The sequence below is a fragment of the Saccopteryx leptura genome, chromosome 3 (assembly GCF_036850995.1).
Source record: "Saccopteryx leptura isolate mSacLep1 chromosome 3, mSacLep1_pri_phased_curated, whole genome shotgun sequence".
In the NCBI taxonomy this organism is placed as follows: domain Eukaryota; kingdom Metazoa; phylum Chordata; class Mammalia; order Chiroptera; family Emballonuridae; genus Saccopteryx; species Saccopteryx leptura.
In genome coordinates, this window is record NC_089505.1 from 214,772,680 (window position 1) to 214,793,332 (window position 20,653).

The window sequence follows — 20,653 nt, forward strand, 5'->3', positions numbered from 1 at the left end:
ATGTATGATTGTATTTTTGTTAGTTTTTGTTTTAAGGTCAATAAGTAGCTGTCTTATATATTTTGGTGCTCCTTGGTTTGCTGCATATATATTAAGGATTGTTATGTCTTCTTGATTCAACTTCCCCTTAATCATTATGAAATGACCATTTTTGTCTCTGAGTACTTTTTCTGTCTTGTAGTCAGCATTATTAGATATGAGTATTACTACGCCTGCTTTTTTTTGGGTGTTGTTTGCTTGGAGTATTGTTTTCCAGCCTTTCACTTTGAATTTGTTTTTATCCTTGTTGCTTAGATGTGTTTCTTGTAGGCAGCATATAGTTGGATTTTCTTTTTTTATCCATTCTGCTACTCTGTGTCTTTTTATTGGTAAGTTTAATCCATTTACATTTAGTGTAGTTATTGACACTTGTGGGTTCCCTACTGCCATTTTATAAATTGCTTTCTGTTAGTTTTGTATCTTGTTTGATTCTTCTCTTTTGTTTTTCTATCATTTGTTTTTGTTTGTTTGTGTTCCATACATCTTTCCTCTGTTGCTACCTTTTTTAAGTCAAGTGTTTTGTGGTGGTTTTTTCAAGGGTGGTTACCATTAAGTAATGAAAAGGGTACCTACCATATTCATTGTAGTACCCTATCTTATGAGTATTTCTGCACTTCATCGTCCTTTGCTACTGTTAATCTCCATCCTCTCCCCCCTTTTTTTCCTTTGTTGTCACAGTTTAAATTTGGTTTTATTGTGTTCTTCTTGGAGCTGTTACTTGTGGTGTTTTTTCTTTTGTTCTTTGAATCTGGTTGGAAAACCCCCTTTAGTATTTCCTGGAGTGGGGGCTTTCTGCTGATAAATTCTCTCATCTTTTCTGTATTTGTGAATGTTTTATCTCCTTCGTACTTGAAGGATAGCTTTGATGGGTATAGTATTCGTGGCTGAAAGTTCCTCTCTTTCAGGGCTTTAAATATTGGGGTCCACTCTCTTCTAGCTTGTACAGTTTCTGCTGAGAAATCTGATGATAATCTAATAGGCCTTCCTTTATATGTTGTATTCTTCTTTTCCCTGGCTGCCTTGAGAATTTTTTCTTTGTCATTGGTTTGTGTCATCTTCATTATGATGTGCCTTGGAGTGGGTTTGTTGGGGTTAAGAAAACTCAGTGTTCTGTTAGCTTCTTGAATTTGAGGCTTTAGTTCTTTCCACAGGCTTGGGAAGTTCTCGTCTATTATTTGTTTGAGTATATTCTCCATTCCATTTTCTTTCTCTTCTCCCTCTGATATACCTATTATTCTTATGTTATTCTTTCTGATGGAGTCAGACAATTCCTGTAGGGCTTTCCCATTTTTTATTATTTTTAAGTCTCTTTCTTCTTCTCTCTGTTGTGCCTCAAGTTGTTTGTCTTCTATTTCACTAATCCTATCTTCAATCTGGGCTGTTCTGTTAGCTAAGCTTGTTACCTCGTTTTTCAGCTCGTGAATTGAGTTTTTCATTTCTGTTTGATTTGTTTTTATAGTTTCAATTTCCTTGGTAATATATTCTTTGTGTTCATTGACTTGTTTTCTGATCTCCCTAAATTGCCTTTCTGTGTTTTCTTTTATATCTCTGAGTATTTTTAAGATTTCTCTTTTAAATTCTCTGTCATTTAGCTCCAAGGGTTCCAATATGTTAAGTCTTTTCTCCATAGATTTTCCCACATCTATTTGTGTTACCTCTCTTTCTTTTGTATCCATAATGTTCGATTTCCTCTTTCTTATTGGCATCTGAGGGTGGTCTTGTTGATAGCACTAATTAGAATTAATAAAGAGTAAAAAGTAAAAAAAAAAAAAAAAAAAAAGATAAAACACCCCACAAAAAAAAAAACAGTAATAATTTATTATTTCCCCCTTTTTTCTTTCTTCTCTTTCCCTCCTCTCCCCTCCTCAGGGAAATATCGTGATGACCTGTGAATTATATTATGCTAAATGGAACAAAAACTGCCTATAATGGAGGGCCTGATTTGGGGTGAAGAGTTCAAGGGGCAAAAAAAGGGAGTAGGGACCTACTAAATGCAAAAAAAAAATAAATAAAAAAAAGGAAGAAAATCTTAGACAAGCATAAGATGATTTGCTTGTAAGTGATGGTCGACTAAGAGATATAATGAGAGGGATAAGAGGGAACCAGAAAAAAGGAGGAAAAAAAAGTATAATAAAGAAGAAAAAAATAAAAATAATAAGTAAAAATCTGTTGTATTAAGTGGAGCGAAGACTAAATACAATGGAGACCTTGGGTTGGGAGGAATGCTAGTGAGTTAAAAAGCAACGTACAAAGTACCCAAAATGCCACAAAAATAAACAAACAAACAAGAAAAAAACAAAAACAAAAGCGAAAAAGAAAAATAAAGCCAAAAAAAACCCTTGAGTCCCAAATTAACTAATTTGTTCGTGATTGAGGATTAAATGGGAGGAAAGTAAAATGAGAAAAGAAAAAACGAATAGAAAGGAAAAAATAAGAAAAAGAGAAAAACGAAGGAAGAAAAAAAAAGGAAGAGAAAAAAAACAAAATAAAGCAAAACAAAAAGAAAACAAAAGAGGAGAGAATCAGAGTTAAGTGTTTCGGAGTATAACCTTAAAGGAAGGTGAGGATGAAGAAGAGAAATAAAATGTAACACTCATGGGTAGTGTAGTTCAAGAAAAGGGAAGCATAAGATGGGCAGAGAATAGAAGGACCGAGGTGGAGGAAATAGAAATAATAATAATAAAGGCAATAAGATAGAAGAAACAAACAACAACAAAAAAAAATTAGTAAAGTCTGTGGATTTTTCTTGATTTTGAGAGGTTAACTTCTTCCTTTTTCTTTTCTCTCCCTTTTCCTGGTCAGTGACTCTGTACCCCAGGCTCTGCCCCTGTGTCACACTTAGGTAGGGATTTGCAGTTGATGGGATTCTATGGCAATGTCATATAATTGGCTTTAGTCTTGCTGGTAGTCAAGGCTTGTTGGCGTTTGCAGGGTCCAACGATGAGAGAGTTTGCTTTCCTGGAGTCTCTCTCCTAGTCCCCCCTTCCTGAATTAGCAGCCTGGTGATCCAGCTATAAGGCTGCAACTGCTTCTGCCTGGGGAGTAAGAGGCTCAAAGAGCTGGGAAATCCTCACTCTATCCCCACTCAGCGCAAGGCTTTGGGAAAGGCTCTGGCAGTCAGAGCCTCCAGTGTAATCAGGCAGGCAGGAGTGGGAGTCAATTGTTGTCAAGGTGACTGTTTAGCACCTAGCATTCAGTTGGACCACTCAACCCAGGCTTTCCACACTTTGTAGCCTGTTTTGGTTGGGAAGAAGAGGCACTAGTCTCTGCTTGCGACTAGTGTAGTATAGATCTTATTCTCTGCCAAGTCCCTCTTGTTAGCATTTATCCCTGAATATGGAGGCTCTATCAGTCAGAAGTTGCCCCCGCCCCTTTAGCGAGAGGCACTAAAAAATATCACGCCTCTTGTCTTGGATCGCTGAACTGAGAGAGATCTTATCAATTAGAACCCGTGGGTGCGCAGATTTCATGGGTTAAGCTAATTTCAGTGATTGGGTCCGCAGCTGTGCTCCCGAAGGTATTTCAGGCTGCCTGAGCGCCCCTCCCCCAACGCTTGATTGTTAGCTTGAATGGCTGGGTGAGGTGCCCCGCCCACGAAGAGAATCTCCCAAGTAGGGGAGACCGCCTTGGCGCCTCTCCCGCTCGCCCCGCTGCTGGCGGCTGGGGCGCACCGGGCGCAGGATAATGGGGCACCCTGGGTGTGCGGGACAGTAGGGCGCTCTGGGCGTGTGGATTGCCCAGGGCACGCGCACGAATGGGGTGCTCCGGGCACCGGTGGCTGGGGTCTCTCACTCGCAGTGCTCGGGCCGCTGGGAACGTTAGCAGTGCTCGCTCTGCAACCGGACCGGGCGCGCGCCGGCGGCTGCTCGCCGCTCCCGAGTGTGGGCCGACTCACCGCAGGCGCACTCCCTCCACGGCTCCCGAGTGTGGGCGGTACTTGCTCTGCAACCGGACCGGGCGCGCGCCAGCGGCTGCTCGCCGCTCCTGAGTGTGGGCTGACTCACCACAGGCGTCCTCCCTCTGCGGCTTGAATGAACGTCCCTGCGGTAGCTTCCTCTACACCCTCGTTTCTCAAATTCAAGTGATAACAGTCCTTTCGCTTTCAGTTTGTGTGGAACTCCGGAATGCTCTGAGGATAAATTTTTCTGTTTCTAGTTGATAAATTTGTTGTGATTTTGGGGAGATCTGTCGGACGCGCTGCTCACGGCGCCATTTCTGTGACGTCACTCCAAGAGACTCACTTTACAAGAGCAATTGCATAAGACTTACTATGCTCTCTTCCCTTTCTCAATTATTATCTAATTTTTTTAATGTTTTAGATCATTTTATTTTCCTGCTCCATTGCTTGAAAAGAGGGCAAAAGGGGGGCCTGATGTGAGTATTGCTGAATAGAAATCTCATACAGCCATCTTGAGATTTTTTGAGAGAGATCTCTGTTTAGTATATATCCTTATTACGTTCCTATTAAGGTAGCCCTACTTAAGATCAAGCAGGCCATAGTTTAATCTCTAAAACCCCGGGTTTCACTCTTGATTTGTGTGATTGTATGTGAAGTCTTTGTTTAATGTCTAAGTGTTTTTGTTTATAAGGCCTGAATTAAGTCCTTACATGAAAAGTAATGATGATAATAGTTTTGGAAGTGCCGGCTGTAGTATTGAAAACAAAATGGGGATAATTTCATTTCCCTATATAAATATAATTTTGTTTGGAACAAGTAAAGCGCGCTCATTTTGGATCCAAAAGACTTGCTGGTTTGGCCAGGCTGCTCCAGGCCACAAGTGAAAGGTTTGAAGCAGCATAGATTTACATAATAAAGGTGTAAAGATTTTTTTGCTGTAGAAGAATAATGAAGATCACAATGGGATTTTTCAGTTTTGATATGTACTCTCTAAAGTGCCTGTTAATTAATGTTAAGGGGGTGTTTTGATAAGTGTGGGAATGTTGCTTGAAGGTGCATTTACTCTATTTTTGTTAAAAGTTAACAAAGTCAAGAATTTCTTGCAATATTTGAAGTCAAAATATTGTAAAGTGTGCTTAACATTTGCTTGAAGATTCAATTGTAAATAATAAGAAAGGGGGGGGAGTCATGTCCTGGAGCCCCTGCAGGTCTACCCTATCATGCTTTTTACATCAAACAGTTTCTTTTGAATGCTGATGTACAAGAGATGCCAAAATTTTTGTCCTGCAAACTACTACCCTTTTTTTATTTTTATTTGATTCCAGCTAATAACACTGTTTTGTCCTTTTCTGAATAGCTCCAGATATATAGGCAGATAGGGACTCTCAAGTCCCTCAGCGAGATCTTCTGAGCATGGCTTTTAAGGTACCAAGAGGCCGAAAAAGCCCAAAGGAGATCAGGTAAAATACTAGCTCTTGGCATACGCCCTCAGAGGCTCCAATGCTCCAACTGGAACTTCATCGGGGCCCTGCTTCAATAGTGGAAAGGATGGTCATTTGAGCCAAAGCCTGCCAGGTTTACATGCCTTTGCTGTGAGGAAGAAGGGACACACTGGAAGGTAGGCTTCCCCCTCTCTCCTCTAAGGGAGGGTTCAGTCTCTTCCAGCCCTGCTCCAGCCACCTGTGACCTAACCTTGCCCAGAATACTGGGATTTGCCACTGAAGGCTAAAAGGTGCCCAGGGCCATCGGCCCCTTCTACGACACTGTGGATGAGCCTGGGGTATTTCTTCCAAGTAGCCGGTAGACTGGTCTCATTTACACAAGGGCCATTTAACTAGGTCTTGCCTGAATATTCAGGTTTTTTATTCTTCCCTCGAAGATCTCTGTTGTGGGTATTGATAGTCCTGTTTTCTGCTGCTTTGATTAATATATAGTCTTTCCTTTATTCCTCCTGCCTCAATGCCCCACTCATAGTTTAGGCTAGGACCTACTCCTAATTCAGAACTCCTTTTTTCCTTTTTTGCCAACTTACAAATTTACCTCTGCCACCCAGCTTAGTGTATCCCAAGGTTCTCCTCACCACCCCATGGCTGTAAAACTCCAGTATAGGACCCCTGGGTTCATCTTTCCAGTTTAAAGAAAACGGAAGCTCCGTCTTCATGCGTGCTGCAGATGGTTTTTCCAGTCTACCTGGGTCATTGCCAGCTGGGAGCAGCGGTCATTGGGACTTTGACGCTAACTGCAGAGTGTGGAAGTGTGACGGCAATTCTAGTGCCATGAGGACTTCTCCTGAATGTGGACTTTTCCTGGACTCCTGCTCCTGTGACAGTTTTTGATGGACTGAACTGGGGTTGGGTTGCATTTGCAGAGATTTGGAATGGTGTTGGTGCCAACTTGGACTTGGTGAACACTTTAAGGATATTACTCTTTTATAGATTCTTATTGTATTATTAGCTTAAAGAGTTTGCTTAAAGGCTTTAATCACTGTGATGTATTAGTATACTTGTTTTGGGTATCTGTTAGCATTGGCTATACTAATTTTGTGTTTGTTCTGTATTTTTTTTGTCTGCCTCCAAATTAGAAAATCAGATGAGTGCAAATCTCAGCACACAAATTAAAAAGAAAAGGGAGATATGTTGTGGACTGTTAATGGCAAAAAGCCATTATAGATTTGAGGCTTAGCAAAAGGCTAAGTTCTCCCCCCTCCATCTCCATATTTGGCTTTGATGCTGAGTATTTTCACCCACTCCACTTGCTTCCTTGGGTTGCAGGAAGCAATATACATGCCCTTCCTCTGACTCTTTGTTTGTTTCAGATATTTGTAAATTTCACTAATGTATCCTGTTTTTGCCTTGGGAGAATTCCTGTCTTAGCCTTTGATGTGCAACTTTCTATCAGGGTCCTTGATTTGCATAGGTCCATATAATAAAGTGAAGTGGGGCTGTGAGGCACTCAGATACTGCCAGGCAGTTTGAGGAGTCCTCCCGGTCCCATCGGTTTTGTTTTGACAAGTGTGTTTCCTCAATTCCGCATCATTATTTGGAGCTGCACTGGTCCACAGCAGCAACTCTTACATAACAATAAGCACAGGCTGTCACATTTAATGGAAAATAACCACATTTTCACCTTGGAAAATATATTCTAAAGAGGATAGTAACTGCCTTAAGAAGCTATTAATGACTTATTTTTTTCCCTTTACTCTCAAGAATCACCCAGGAATAAGGTAAATTTTTTATTCTAATTTATGCAATGTAATTTTTGCATAGTTTAGAATGTTTATAACCCGATAACAGATCTGCTGAGTTGAACACAGCCATATTGCGCTGTCGGGAAGACAGGCTTGCTTGACCCACGGGTCATTCTCATCTCTCATGCCTGTGAGTCTTTGAAATATAATCCGGAGATTAATTATGAGAGCTATTTTTATTATTTTGAAACACTAATGGCGTACTTCATGAGAACAATGTAAAAAGAGAGAGAAAGAATTGGTGCCTTTCCAGTATTTGACACAAAAATTGGAACATACAATGACGACCGTGGAAGAGCTCACCGTTTTCAGACACGTAGAGGGAAGAGTGCTGGGTTAGGATTGAAACAGTCGTTTGCTTACTTCAGGTGTAAACCAATTATGGATATACCTTTTAGTAGAAATAACAACCATGTTAAATTTGACCCTTTGCCTCAATTTATTTATTTATTTTTTTCTGTTCCCCTCCCTCACCACATCCAATCTTAGCTCCAGTACTGCCCTGGGATTGTTGTGCATGGAGACTGGAAAATCAAGCTACATGCTTTCTTTCTCTCTCTCTTTTTTAAACGTTTTATTTTGAAATAAATTTAAACTTACAGAGCAGTTGCATAGATAAAATAGAGCACTCCCACTCAACTCCTCACCTGTTTTCTCTAATGTTAACATCTCGTGAAACCATAGTACGACTTCCAAGAACTCAACCTCTGTACGATACCACTAACTCAAAGTATACACTTTTAGTTAATCTCATGAGTCACTCCTGTAATGTTTGTCTATTCCAGGGTCTGATGCGAGGTTCCAACACACTTTGTCATATCTCCTCAGCTTCCTGCAGTTTTGACTTTTCCTTATTTTTTCCTTTTGTTCCATGACACTGATGCTTGAAGAGAGCAAGTACTTTGTCAATTGTCTCTCATTTTATGTTAGTCTGATGTTGTGACAGATTGGTGCTATGGGTTTTGGGAAAGAATGATGTACCCTTCTCAGTGCATTATATCATGAGCCTAAGGACATTGATATATCCTATTAATGGTGATGGTAACCTGGATCGAGTTGGGGGGTTCTGCTAAGTCAATGACATATAACTTACTCCATTTGTGAATGGGGCCTGAGTTAGCAAATTATTGTAGCTAACCTTATGTTAACAATTAGTTTAGTAGAAATATACTTGAAACAACATGTATCTGTTCTGAGTAAGTATTCAATGCTTTGAATCTAATTGGGATTGTATTTTTAATTTCTGTGCTTTATGATTTGTTACTCTGAAAATATAGATATGTCTAAACATTATAGCTTGTAATACCATAGCTCTGGTAATACTATAGCTGTTTTTAGCCATCAATTAGTCAACCCTTGACAGCACTTTGCCTTGGCTCTCACTCAAAGGCTGAAGGATTATCCATTGATGAGTTTTGCACATGAGTAGACCTGAAGAAAGAAACACTGATCCAGTTACAGCCTTAGGAGTTGTGTTTTTTTATCTGCATATGCCACATTTCTGTTTTTTTATTCTTAGCCCTCAAGGTGAAAAAAATTAAAGTGTTGCCTGACCTGTGGTGGCGCAGTGGATAAAGCGTCGACCTGGAAATGCTGAGGTCGCCGGTTCAAAACCCTGGGCTTGCCTGGTCAAGGCACATATGGGAGTTGATGCTTCCAGCTCCTCCCCCTTCTCTCTCTCTGTCTCTCTCTCCTCTCTCTCTCTCTCCCTCTCTCTCTCCTCTCTAAAAAAAACAAAAACAAAACAAAACCCAAATAAATAAATAAATAATTAAAAAAATTAAAGTGTTATCTCCACTCCACTAATTGAAAACAAAAGAAAACAAAGAAACAAAAACAGTAACAACTGATGAACAGATGCTTACAAAGGTTCAAGGACTTGCCAAGGTTATATGGCAATGGCAGTGCAGTGTCAGTTAGAAGATCCAGGTTCTCTAATACTTAGTGTACTGAACTTCTTGGACACTATTTACCCCAGAAATTCAGGGCTCCTGGTGGTCAAGAGCAGTTTAACCTATAAACAGGTGGCTTGAACTCTGAATTTATTACCAAGTTATTGGGAAAGCCTAGAAAAAAAATGTTAATCACTTTGGTTTTTCCACTTGGTAGTTGTCATTTCAGGAATAAAATTCTCCTAGGGTCTATTTCTAATTCAATGTCCAGATGTAAATTGTGCCTCACCTGTTTGACCTGAGGTGTTATTTATGCCCAAATAACACCTCCTAGATGAGGACCCATTGTGCCTGTTACCTCCTTTGGATATTAAAGATAACAATAATAATGAGCTGTACACAAAGCAATTATGGGGGGTGGTATAGAAAATGTTCAATAAATGGAACAGCTCAGGGAAAACCAAAACCAAGGAAAGTGCTATGGAAATGTTAATGCAGTAGTAAGAGTTATGGCTTCTCTGCAACCACCACCAGAGGCCAGGGTAACACAAACACTTGCTAAACATTACCTTCACTCAACAAATACATTAGAATCTAAAGCTGGAAGGGAGTCTAGATACAATAACCACAGCTAACATTTTTAATAGACTTTATTTTTTAAAGCAGTTTTAGGTTTCTAGCAATATTAGCAAAAGCTACAGAAATTTCTTTCCCATATACCCTGTCTCCTTATCCCTTGACACATAGCCTCCCCTATTATCAACATCCCCACTAGAAGGGTACATTTGCTACAACTGAAAAAGCTACAGTGACACATCATCATCACCTAGAGTCCATGGTTTACATGAGGGTTCATTCTTGGTGTCATACAATCTGTGGGTTTGAAGAAATATATAATGACATGTATCCATCATTATAGTCTTGTACAGAGTAGTTTCACTGCCCTAACAATCTTCTGTGCTTCTCCATTTATCTCTCTCCCCTGCTACTCCCTGGCAGCTACTGATCATTTTACTGTCTCCATAGTTTAATTTTTCCAGAATGTCATACATATAGTTGTAACCACACAGTATTTAACTTTTCAGATTGGCTTCTTTCACTGACTAGTATGCACTTAAGTTTCCCCCATGTCTTCTCATGGCTTTTGAGCACTGAATATTATTCCATTACCTGGATGTACCTAAGTTTTCTTTTAATCTACTACCTACTGAAAGGCATCTTGGTTGCTTCCAAGCTTTGGCAATTACACATAAAACTTCTATAAACATCTGTGTGCAGGTTTTGTGTGGGTGTGTTTTTAACACCTTTAGATAAATATCAAGGAGCATGATTGTTGAATCATGTGGTAAGAGTATGTTTAGTTTTATAAAAAACTGCCAATGTGTCTTCCACCGTGGTTGTACCATTTTGTATTCCTACCATCAAGGAATGAGAGTTCCTGTTTTTCTGATCCTCTCCAGCATTTGGTGGTGTCAGTTTTCTGGATTTGGGCCATGCTAATATATGTATATAGTGTTTCTTATTATGCTAAAAGTTTCTGAGTGCTTAATTATGTACCAGACATTGGAGTAAACACTATAAGCAACAATTTCATTTAATCCTTACAGAAATTCTACAAGGCAGGTGCTATGATTTTGTCTCTTCATTTTACAGATAAAGTAAAGGGATGTTTAGAAAGGGGACCTAACTTGCCCAACATCCCATACATATCAAGGACAAGCCAAGTGTTTACAGGAACTACCTCTCAATGTGAAGCAGGGTTCCTGTGTGATCTTGCTGGTCTTTGTGTTCACCCTGCTTTCTAAGAAGGAAGGCATTGATTCTAGATCTGCTGAAGGACTCACTGGAAGTCATGGCTATTTTGAGTAAGACACAGGAAGAGAATCCTCTCTGTGTGCCGTCTACACCTCATACAACTTCTCAGTCACCAATCATGTCAGGATTGGCTTCCAACATAAGGTGTGCATCCTTGGTTTTATACTGAGGAGTCCCGGTATATGATGGGTATTCCAAGTTTATCAGACCCAGTGTTTACTTCAAATGCATTTAATTTAATGCTTACATCAGAAACAAAAGACCTCTCTTGAGTGCAACACATAAACTTAGCACGGCCTTGTCATTTAGTTGAAATTTTGTCTCCTGCCCTGTGCATGCATACCAGCTGCAGAGGAAAGCTCTGTGTTGTTGGTACCTTCCTCCGAAGTTAATTGTTCATTCCCACTTCAATAATACCCTGGAGTGTTTCTAATTTTTACATACAAAATAAAGAATTCTTAGAACATTAGTTCCAATTCAATTCAATTTTGGAAAAAAAAAAGTTAGGCATAAGAAGGTGAAGTATATGGATTTTATTTTTCAGTTAAAGGGGTTATAATTCCAAAAGTGCCAAGAATTAGAAAATTTCTTAGAAAAATCATTTGCATTTTGAATTTAAATTAGAGAACAGAAAAGTACCAACAGTAAAGCATGGACTACCTCCTACAGATATACTATAGAATGATTTGCTTTTGTTAGTAGGATGAGGGCTCTGATCTGGACCATTTGACAACTTTTAAAACTGATGGCCAAGTCAAGGTGTAAGAGGCTGGTCAGTCAGGCCTTGTAGTGACTGTGTGGAGATGCTGCGAGAGGGCTCTGTTGGACTCTGGAGCTGCTGTGATGCCTACTGGATGGAACCACCAGTCCCTACTTGTGACCATGGCTAATGAAGCCATGGTGGCCACTGTGTTAGTTGCATATTCATATGAGGAGCAGAATGGGGCTGATGGGCTGTTTGGGTTCCAGGTGGCTTTGGTGCAGCACTCTCATGCTTCCCAGACGCCCAAGGGTACAGGCTTGTTTAGTCTCTCTCTCTCCCTCTATTCTGGGCTTCCAGGGAAGTTGTTGGTTGAAGTAGTCAAAAGCAACTTCTGAGCTCCCCACTGTAGGATTGACTACATAATCTTCAGGATCTACCTGGGGATCCTTGTTGAAAAAGTATTAAGAATTTCAAGAGCAGAGCACTAAAACAAGTTTGTGCTCTTCTAAGTGTGGGTTCTATATGACTGCACAGTCACTCACCCATGAAGCTGGAACTATCCCAGTGTTAATGTATCTCCTCTTTGTCCAAATCTGTGTTAGTGAGGGACAGTCCTCCATCAACCTAAACTTTCATGTTATCAGAATATAATTAAGTGAAAATGAATAAGGCATACCATTTCAGATTCTTATATTTCAGCAAGAAGAAATACCTAGAATTCCACTTATGGGTTACAAATTTCTTTACATTGGCATCAATAATACTAATTAACATTTTCAGATGAACATTTCCAAATTCACAATATCTTAGTTCCTTTACTTGATAAAGTGAATTATCCAGTGCTGCCTCCATTAATGGCATTCCATTTATATTTTCCCAATTTGATTTAGGTTTGATAAGTTTTAAGTTTCAAAACAGAAAACAGTGATTTAAGAAAGATTTTTTTCCTTAGTCCCACTGCCTGGTGCACTGGACAACCAGTATGATTAGACATAGCTCTTCTTCTCCAGGGTTCTTATTTTAATAGGGAATAAAGCACATAACTATGTCATATGATGAGAGGAGGGCAGGCTTCTTCATGCAGCTGCAGGTGGCCAAGGAAGACTGCCCAGAGAACTCCAGGGCAGAAACTCCTATACACTGTCTCCATCTCTCCTGTCACCTACTTGGTCATTCACATTGCACCTTTGCCATTTCCCAAATGGATAACCTGTTTTTATTTGTCAGTAGTAATATCCCAAGGAATCAAAATCCAGAAAACACTTTTGGAACTGTTGTTGAGGACAACAGGAGGTTTTTTGATGACTTTTTAAATGGGAATGAGGACAGATGCACATTTAGCAACAGTTCTGGGGCTCTGTAGAGCATGGACCTATGTGAGATGACTGTAAGGAAATTGAGCCCCTAAGAGCTTCACAACTGTTCAGGCTGAAAGAACTTGAGACCTCAAATAAGCCATTGGCAGAGAAAAGGTGGCAAGAGAATGAATATAAGATACATTGTGGATGTGAGAAATAAGGGAGAGCAAGAAGTCAAGGATGATTACAGACCCACTGTCTTCTCCTGGGCCATATAAACAAAATCCTGCATTTCACCCCAGATGGCATTGAGTAACTAGCTGTCATTTTCCTTGTGTTCTTTTCTGTTTCTGATAACTAAGTTCTCAATTGATTTTCATCTGTTTGTTTTACTCTCTCCTTCATTTGACCATGAGCATTCTGGTCACAAAGATTTTTCCTTTTGCTTTTGCAACTATGTTTGTTTCAAATGGTGGAAACAGTGGGTGCTAATACGTGCCATTTTCTCACTTATTTGAATCCCAAATTGAACATCAAAGTTTTTTAAAAGGCTATGTGGATTTTCTCTGTTGATTCAAACACTTGGAGACAAAGTAATTTACAACCAGTGCAGCACACGTCTGAGTTAGCACTGATTTCTGATTGCTTTGTGTTTTTCTGATTGCTTTGTGTTTAGCCACTTCATATTATGCCTATTGTGAAGGTCTAAACTCTTCCCTGCACAGCACCCTATCCCAAATACTCAAAAATTGTCTTTTTGGTTTGTTTGGAGCACTATAAAAGCAGAAATGTAAGTGTTAAATATGACAAACATGGCAGACAATAGCATTTCTTGGGTAACTATTAAAATGCCATGAACTTCAAATTTACTGTGAATATAGTTCCTGGACAAACTGTGAAGTGGGATAAGAAAAAAGAAGAAAGAGAGAAAAGAAAAAGAAAACAAACTGTGAAGCCTCCACCTGTGAAGAGCCATGTTTATATTACATTTCTGATCAGAGAGAAGAGTTTGTTATTCAACTGACCAACTGCCAGTGTCCGGTGGTTATTTTCAGCATGAAGCCTCTAAAGTCAGGTGAACAAGTCTTCGAAGGAAGAACAGGGGGACTAGGAGTCCAGATTGGTTTTCTTGGAATCAGTCAGTAAGAATGGGTTTTACAAATTATAATAGGCAGAAGAGAGATTCTCAGGATGCTGCAAACAAAAAAAAAGTGTAAAATTGTTTTGAGGGAAAAGAAGAAATAAGAAATGGATTTAAATTAATTTATAGTGAAAATTACTAGTTCTAGGTGCATCTTTTTAAAAATTTTTCTTTAGAAAATAAAATTTAACAGGGTGACACTGATCAATAAGAGTGCACAAGTTTCAGGTAAACATTTCTATAGCATTTGAACTGTTGATTATGTTGTATACTCATCACCGAAAGGTAAATCATTTTCTGTCACTGTATGTTTGTCCCTCTTTACTCCCTTCCCCCTACCCCCTCTCCTCCAGTCCTCCTTCTTGCTGGTAACCACTTAACTTTTATCTATGTTCATGAGTCTCAGTTTTATATCCCACCTATGTGTGAAATCATACAGTTCTTAGTTTTTCTGTTTTACTTCAGAAGAAGAAACTGAATCAGCATCCTCAAATCATGAAACTAGAGCCTGTAATTTGAAAAGTGGCCGCTAGAGAGCTCATTTCATCCATAAAGAAAATTTTCCATTGAAAACCCAGCAACTTTTCAAGAAGCTTTTTTGGATCACATCTAAGAGGGTAGGGGGGCCTGGCAGCGGGGGGAGGGGAGCTGTTAGAGGAAGTAGGAAGGCAAGGGGTGGGATGGGAGAGAGAGTTGCATCTTTGGGTTAACTTTGGGGAAGGTGTGTGCATAAGTATGAAGTCACCACAGGTTAAGGCGCTGTATTTTCCTGATAGTGTGGCCTCAGGAAACACAGCATATATTCCAGACAGAAATTAAAGAATGTTTATCTCAATATTATTATCCCATGGAGGGGATACAGATTTAACAAATACGCCATTGTGTTCCCAAGGGCCTGTTCGCATAAAATGGGGCAGAAACCAAAGAAAATATAGGGGTATTTCTGAGTCAGATAAATGATATTTGGACAAAGAGAATAGGGGGTCACTAAGTTCATGTCAGGCCATTTCAACATCATAGAGAGGCTGAAACAGAGAGCTGAAGAAAAAAAAAAAAGAAAGGTGATTTTAATATAAGAACCTTTGACAGGCAATGTGTAAACTCCCATTTCTTTTCACAGAAAACAAAGTATTTCCAGAAAGCAGAAATTTCCTAGCAATAGGGGGCATCAGAACTCAAAAGCTCTGATGTCAGGCACTGTCTGTTGGTCATCCTTCATTTTGTTTAATGGCTCCAGCTCCATAACTGACAAATCTTCAGCTCACATTATATTTAAGTGGCTTCCCCTTCACTTCTCATGGTTAAAAATACATTCTATAAATTACTATCAAGCCACGTGAAATATGCAACCAACCACTCTGTTGTCTGCTGTTTTATTTCTACAATATTTTGGCACTTTCCGCAGAAGTTATCTTCTTCTCAGTTCTGCCAGGGGACTTATTTTCAATTTTGCTTGTTATTAAGTACAGTCGCACAGAGCTCCATGGAGATACAAACAGCAGTGTCACAGATGCTGCGTAGAGGAGGGACCGAGTGACTCTAAGCTGATTGCAGAAAAGGGAACTAGAACTGTCACAGGGAGACAAGAACACTTAGGTTGTCCCTTCATTTGTCAGTCCTTTGGAGGGTTTGTTGCTTTGGAACCTGGCTAGAGGGAACCCGGAATAAGGGTGCATTGATCATCCTGGAAGAGCTCAACTCTCCCGGGACATACAAGCAGCCACTTGGAAAAGGACAGGGCAGCCAGCAGCTCATGGCTCACACCCGGTGGAGTGCTGCTGCAGGGGACACCAGGCTGAGCAGCTCTTCCCAGCAGGTGTCACTGTGGAATTATTAAAATGAAAAGAAGAAAAGGAGCTGCATTTTAGTGAGCTGAATACCATATAAAAGACCTTGAACTAAAATTGCACACAGGATAAGTACCTATGACTTGGAAGGATGAAAAGAAAAAAAATCAAAACACTCCCTCGACCATCTTCAATGCTGTGGTAACTGTTGTCTTCCAACTCTTCACTTAGATTTTTACAGTTTAAGAAGCAGAATTATCAACTACACGGACATTCAAAAGCTAGTTATCTACATTTTACCGTGTCAATAGCATTATAAATTATTTGTCCTATTTGCTGTTTGAATAAGCATTTTTTTTTAATTGGGGATGTAAGCTGTCATGGAAGAACTCAGGAATCCAAAAGGCTGATTTGACAGTCTCACTTTTCTAGCTCTACATTTAAGTTACTTTAGATAATTTACATAATTTAGAGCTTTGCAACTCAGTTCCATTACAGGGTAATTGCAAAGGTTGAATAAAATAATAGTCATGAAAGCACCTCGAATGCTTAGTTAAATCTGGATCCAGATGCATCACTGAAACAGTGCTTAAATTTTATTACCTTAATATTTTTATTTCATTTTGAATAGATTCTGTTCATACATTATTAGCCATGTGTAAATTATAACCTTTTGGACAATAACCTGCTTATCTCATTTGAGCCTCAATGTCCACTGACTGTCTCTGCTCAGATGTCCTGCTAGGACTCGAAAGCAAAATCATGATCTTTATGGTCCAATGTCACTTTCTGCTTTCTTTATTCTATTTGATGGTGCTCTCCCCTTTCCCTGAGCCTTGAACTGTTGGGATCACCTCAAATTTTTGTCATTATCTTCTGTATCCAAACAGATATTGAACTGGCAATGTCATCTTCGAATGTCGCACCATCTCCTTTGTCCTATAGCTCGCTGGCAGGATTACAAGTCTGGTGTCTTACCTTAGTGGCTCCTGAGTATGCTGGGGTTTTCTCTAAGCACCACTTCCTGGGCCCACCTTAGAGGCACATCATCAGTATTGGGGGTAAAGGGGCAGAATGAAATGGCTTTAGTATACACACTGTATTCTGTTGGGAATCATCATATACCTTTCTGACCTCAGGTCAATCCTACCTTTCAGTCCAAAGTGCACTTTCTTGATAGATTGCTTATCTTAAAGCCACATTTTAATCTTTTCCCTTCTCTGCTGCATGTCTTCATGATTTCCATTTCACAGAGAAGGGCCTTAACTTAATAGTCAGGTGATGTCATCAAATAGCAAATGTCTGTCACCTGGTATGTATTTACTTATATTCGGTACCTCTTGGTGGTTGTCTGGATCACAACCATGTCCCCTTCTCTAAGGACTGTCCTGATAAATAAAAGGACCACTGGCACTGTTCCTTGGCCATATTTGAGTGCAGGCTTCTGATCCAATGTCTGCAGGCAGATGCTATTTCCAACGAATATGAAATCTTAAATGGAGAGATGTTGAAATTTGAAGTCATGGAAACTGAATGTTATGAATGGTAACTCCTCCCTTCAGAAGTCTTGTTGCTGAGGGTCACTGACAAAGCTAGGTTTTGCCATTCAGAGCCTTAGCTGCTCAGGTCTACCCCATCATAAGACAGTCATTTCTACCCTTTCTCTTCAAGTCACCTAGTCAATCTCTCTTATTAGTAAATGACAGAGGATAGTATAATCTGATAAAATATTGAAAATTTAGTCTATTTTTGATGTAGTGCCAATACCTAATTCATGTTATTTCTCACAATTCCCTGAGAAATTTCTTCTTTAAAACCAGGTAATTCTGCTAATAAATTTCCATCTTTTCTACCTGGAATTGCCTCTCCTCTTTGTTACTCTAGTCTTTCAAATCCCTGATGTCTCAGCCCCTTCCTGAAAGTTCTTTAATCACCTGTGGTATCTCCTTTCTTCTAAGCTGTTATAAACCATTCACTGAACGGTTATCACACATGGGTTTGTAATACCAGTTATTTTTTCATTTGTATTTAGTGCATCTTCCCAAAGTTGCAACTCACTTGGAAGCAGAGAATGTGTTTTGAATTTGTTTTATAATGTTTTCTGCTTAAATGCTTAATGCTTAAATCTTTCTCTAGTACTCTTATTCCTATATCTCACTAAGTGTTTTTCTCTTACTGTACCATGTCTTATAAATATTTATTGAATAAATGGATATTTATTCAATATAATCAGTATAAATATACCTGTTTATACTAATAATTAAAGGGAACTCAGGAATATAGTATTTGTTTTTCCAAAAATGCTTCCAATTATCCATTCTCTCATCAGTTCACATGTAGAGGGAAATGCAAAATTTCCTTTCTAGAATGTCTGCTTTGTAATTGCTCCTGTCAGGATGATTAATGAATAGTGGTTTGTGACCAGGAACCTCTATGGTGACCTGGTGGTCAGCAGAGGCCACCTTGTCTCAGACTTTTTTATCCTTGCATGATTTTTTTTTAAACACAAAATTATGGCTATGGAAAATGACTAAGGCTGCATTATGGAAATATTTGCATACAGATTTCCAGAGCCTGTCGGTAGCTAATTGCATCCAGGCGGGAGGCCTGATTTGCTTACCAGGCCCTCTTGACTGAAAGCGGGGGATGGTCCCTCCAGGCTGAAGCCAGGCCAGTAGCTTGGGACAAATGTCTTTTCTCCTCATGGCTGTCTTCTGCATGGGCTGCCTTGCCTTCTGCTGACACCTCAGGTGAAGACATCTCACTGGTCCTGCAGAGCAAAGGTTAGCGGTGCAGGGAGAGGATGAGGGGCACACAGAGGATGCTGAGCAGTATGCCACTCTGACACTCACATTCTCATGCTGCTGCTCCAGAAGTCCTTGTCTCTCTTCTGAGACCCTAAAGTTACTTGTGGTTGCAACTGCTCACCTCACTTGGTGGAGAGCAGCAAATCTTCTCTGAGGAGGAAACTTGCAATGTCTTGGAGCCAAGGAAGGAAGGTTTTATGTTCTGTGAGCCGATGAAGTGTGTCCATGAACTATGACATTCAGACTGTTCCCTAGGAAGCCACAAGGCGGTCTTCTGCTATTGTGTCCATTCCAGCCTGTATCCAGGTCCTTGGGGGTCACTAGTATACTAGTCCTACTGTGCTGATACATGAGTCACTATTCGTGCACTAGATACATGAGTCACTGTTATATATAATCAAAGAATGTTCTCACGTATCCTTCACCACAACCATACAAGGAAGGTACTCTTGTAAATGCCAGTTTGCAGTGGCAGAAATTGAGGTACAGACAAATTAAGTAACTTATCCAAAGTTGCATACTTCCTACTTTTATAATAAGTGTTCTTATAAGAATAATAAGAATTATATTATTATTAGGATAAAAAGAGTACTCCTTTAAGTACTCATACTAACTCTTTCCCAGTAACTCTATAATTTAGGAACCTCTTTACCAGTATATTAGATTACAGCCTTCTACTTGATTATTTATCAAGTATTTATTGACATGTAGCTCTGTTCTATAAGCTGAAACAAATACAAATAAAAGTCTAAGTGTTTACAGCATAGTTTCTGTGTCTTGTGACTCTTGTCTCTGGCTTAGGTGCACTGCAGCCACAGATGCCCAGCGGGCAGGCACTGCAGCAGGTATTGGGGTGGACGACATGGCATAGTATCAATGGGAACAGTCCCCACGATGCCCGTTTGTCCATGAGTGGTTCCTTTGCTCACTTACCAGGGTGACCATATATGTTTATTTCACTTTCCTGTATCTTAATCATCCATTTCATCTGTAAAGTAGCAATGATCTTAATTCTTTGGGGTTGCTGTAAGGTTTAGCAGAATTCGCGCCTTGTTAGAATAATGCTGGGCACCTTGTGAAGGTGCAGTGAACTGCAATTCCTCTGCACCTCTGTGTATGAATCCACAGCTGGCGCTGATGTAAGAGACTGTCCTTCGCCTCCCGCAGGTCCTCCAACTCCTGCCTTCCTCCAGCACATTTCCCACAGGATGGGCTGGCAGGTTTCGAAAAACCCTGTATGTTTTCCATAGACTGCACATTGCTGTTGCACAGGATTATTCTGGACCTGTTCTGTGCCAAACGCACAGGTGTAGCAATGGATAGGCCAAGTAATTTCCTTCCCTGCTGTAATTGACCGTCTGACGGGAGCGGCGTTTAGTTATTAAACAACTACTCAGTTAGTATTGCAAAGCCAGGCTTCGTAAGGAAATATTCAGGGGCTTCATCTCCGGAGCAGGGGTTAATTCGGGGTGAAGGAAGGCTTCCAGAGGGGCCCATGGTGAATGAAGCGGAGGCCAGAGGAGGGGCTTGAGCTGACACGCGGCGCAGATCTGAGAGGAGTTTCTAAACGAAGGAAGAGACTGGCAGTCCCGGGAGGGGAGTCCGGTGCAAGCAGGATACGGCCTCGCCCCGCGATTTCTCCCAGAGCACGGGCACTGCGACCCTGTACAGTCACCTGGATCTTCCCAACAAGGGGATGATTTATGGCCACTTCAAACCTAAGTAGAACCGGGGAGGTAACTGCCCGGCTGACGCAGTCAGTGGCTGGCCCGCGACGCTGCCCTCAGCTGTGCTGCGGTCCCCGCGCCGACGCCCGCGCACTCCAACGGGACGCGCTGCCGGGCTCGTCCCGGGGCCATCTGGTCAGCGCAAGGTCACAGGCGGGACTTTCCCATCTCATGAAGGGACGGACATGGCCATTTGTGGAAAATTGAAATATATACAGTGTTTTTTAAAGCACCTTTTAATCACCTGAAGTGGTCTCTCTCATTCAGAAATATAAAATAGATGAACAAGGACTGACTAT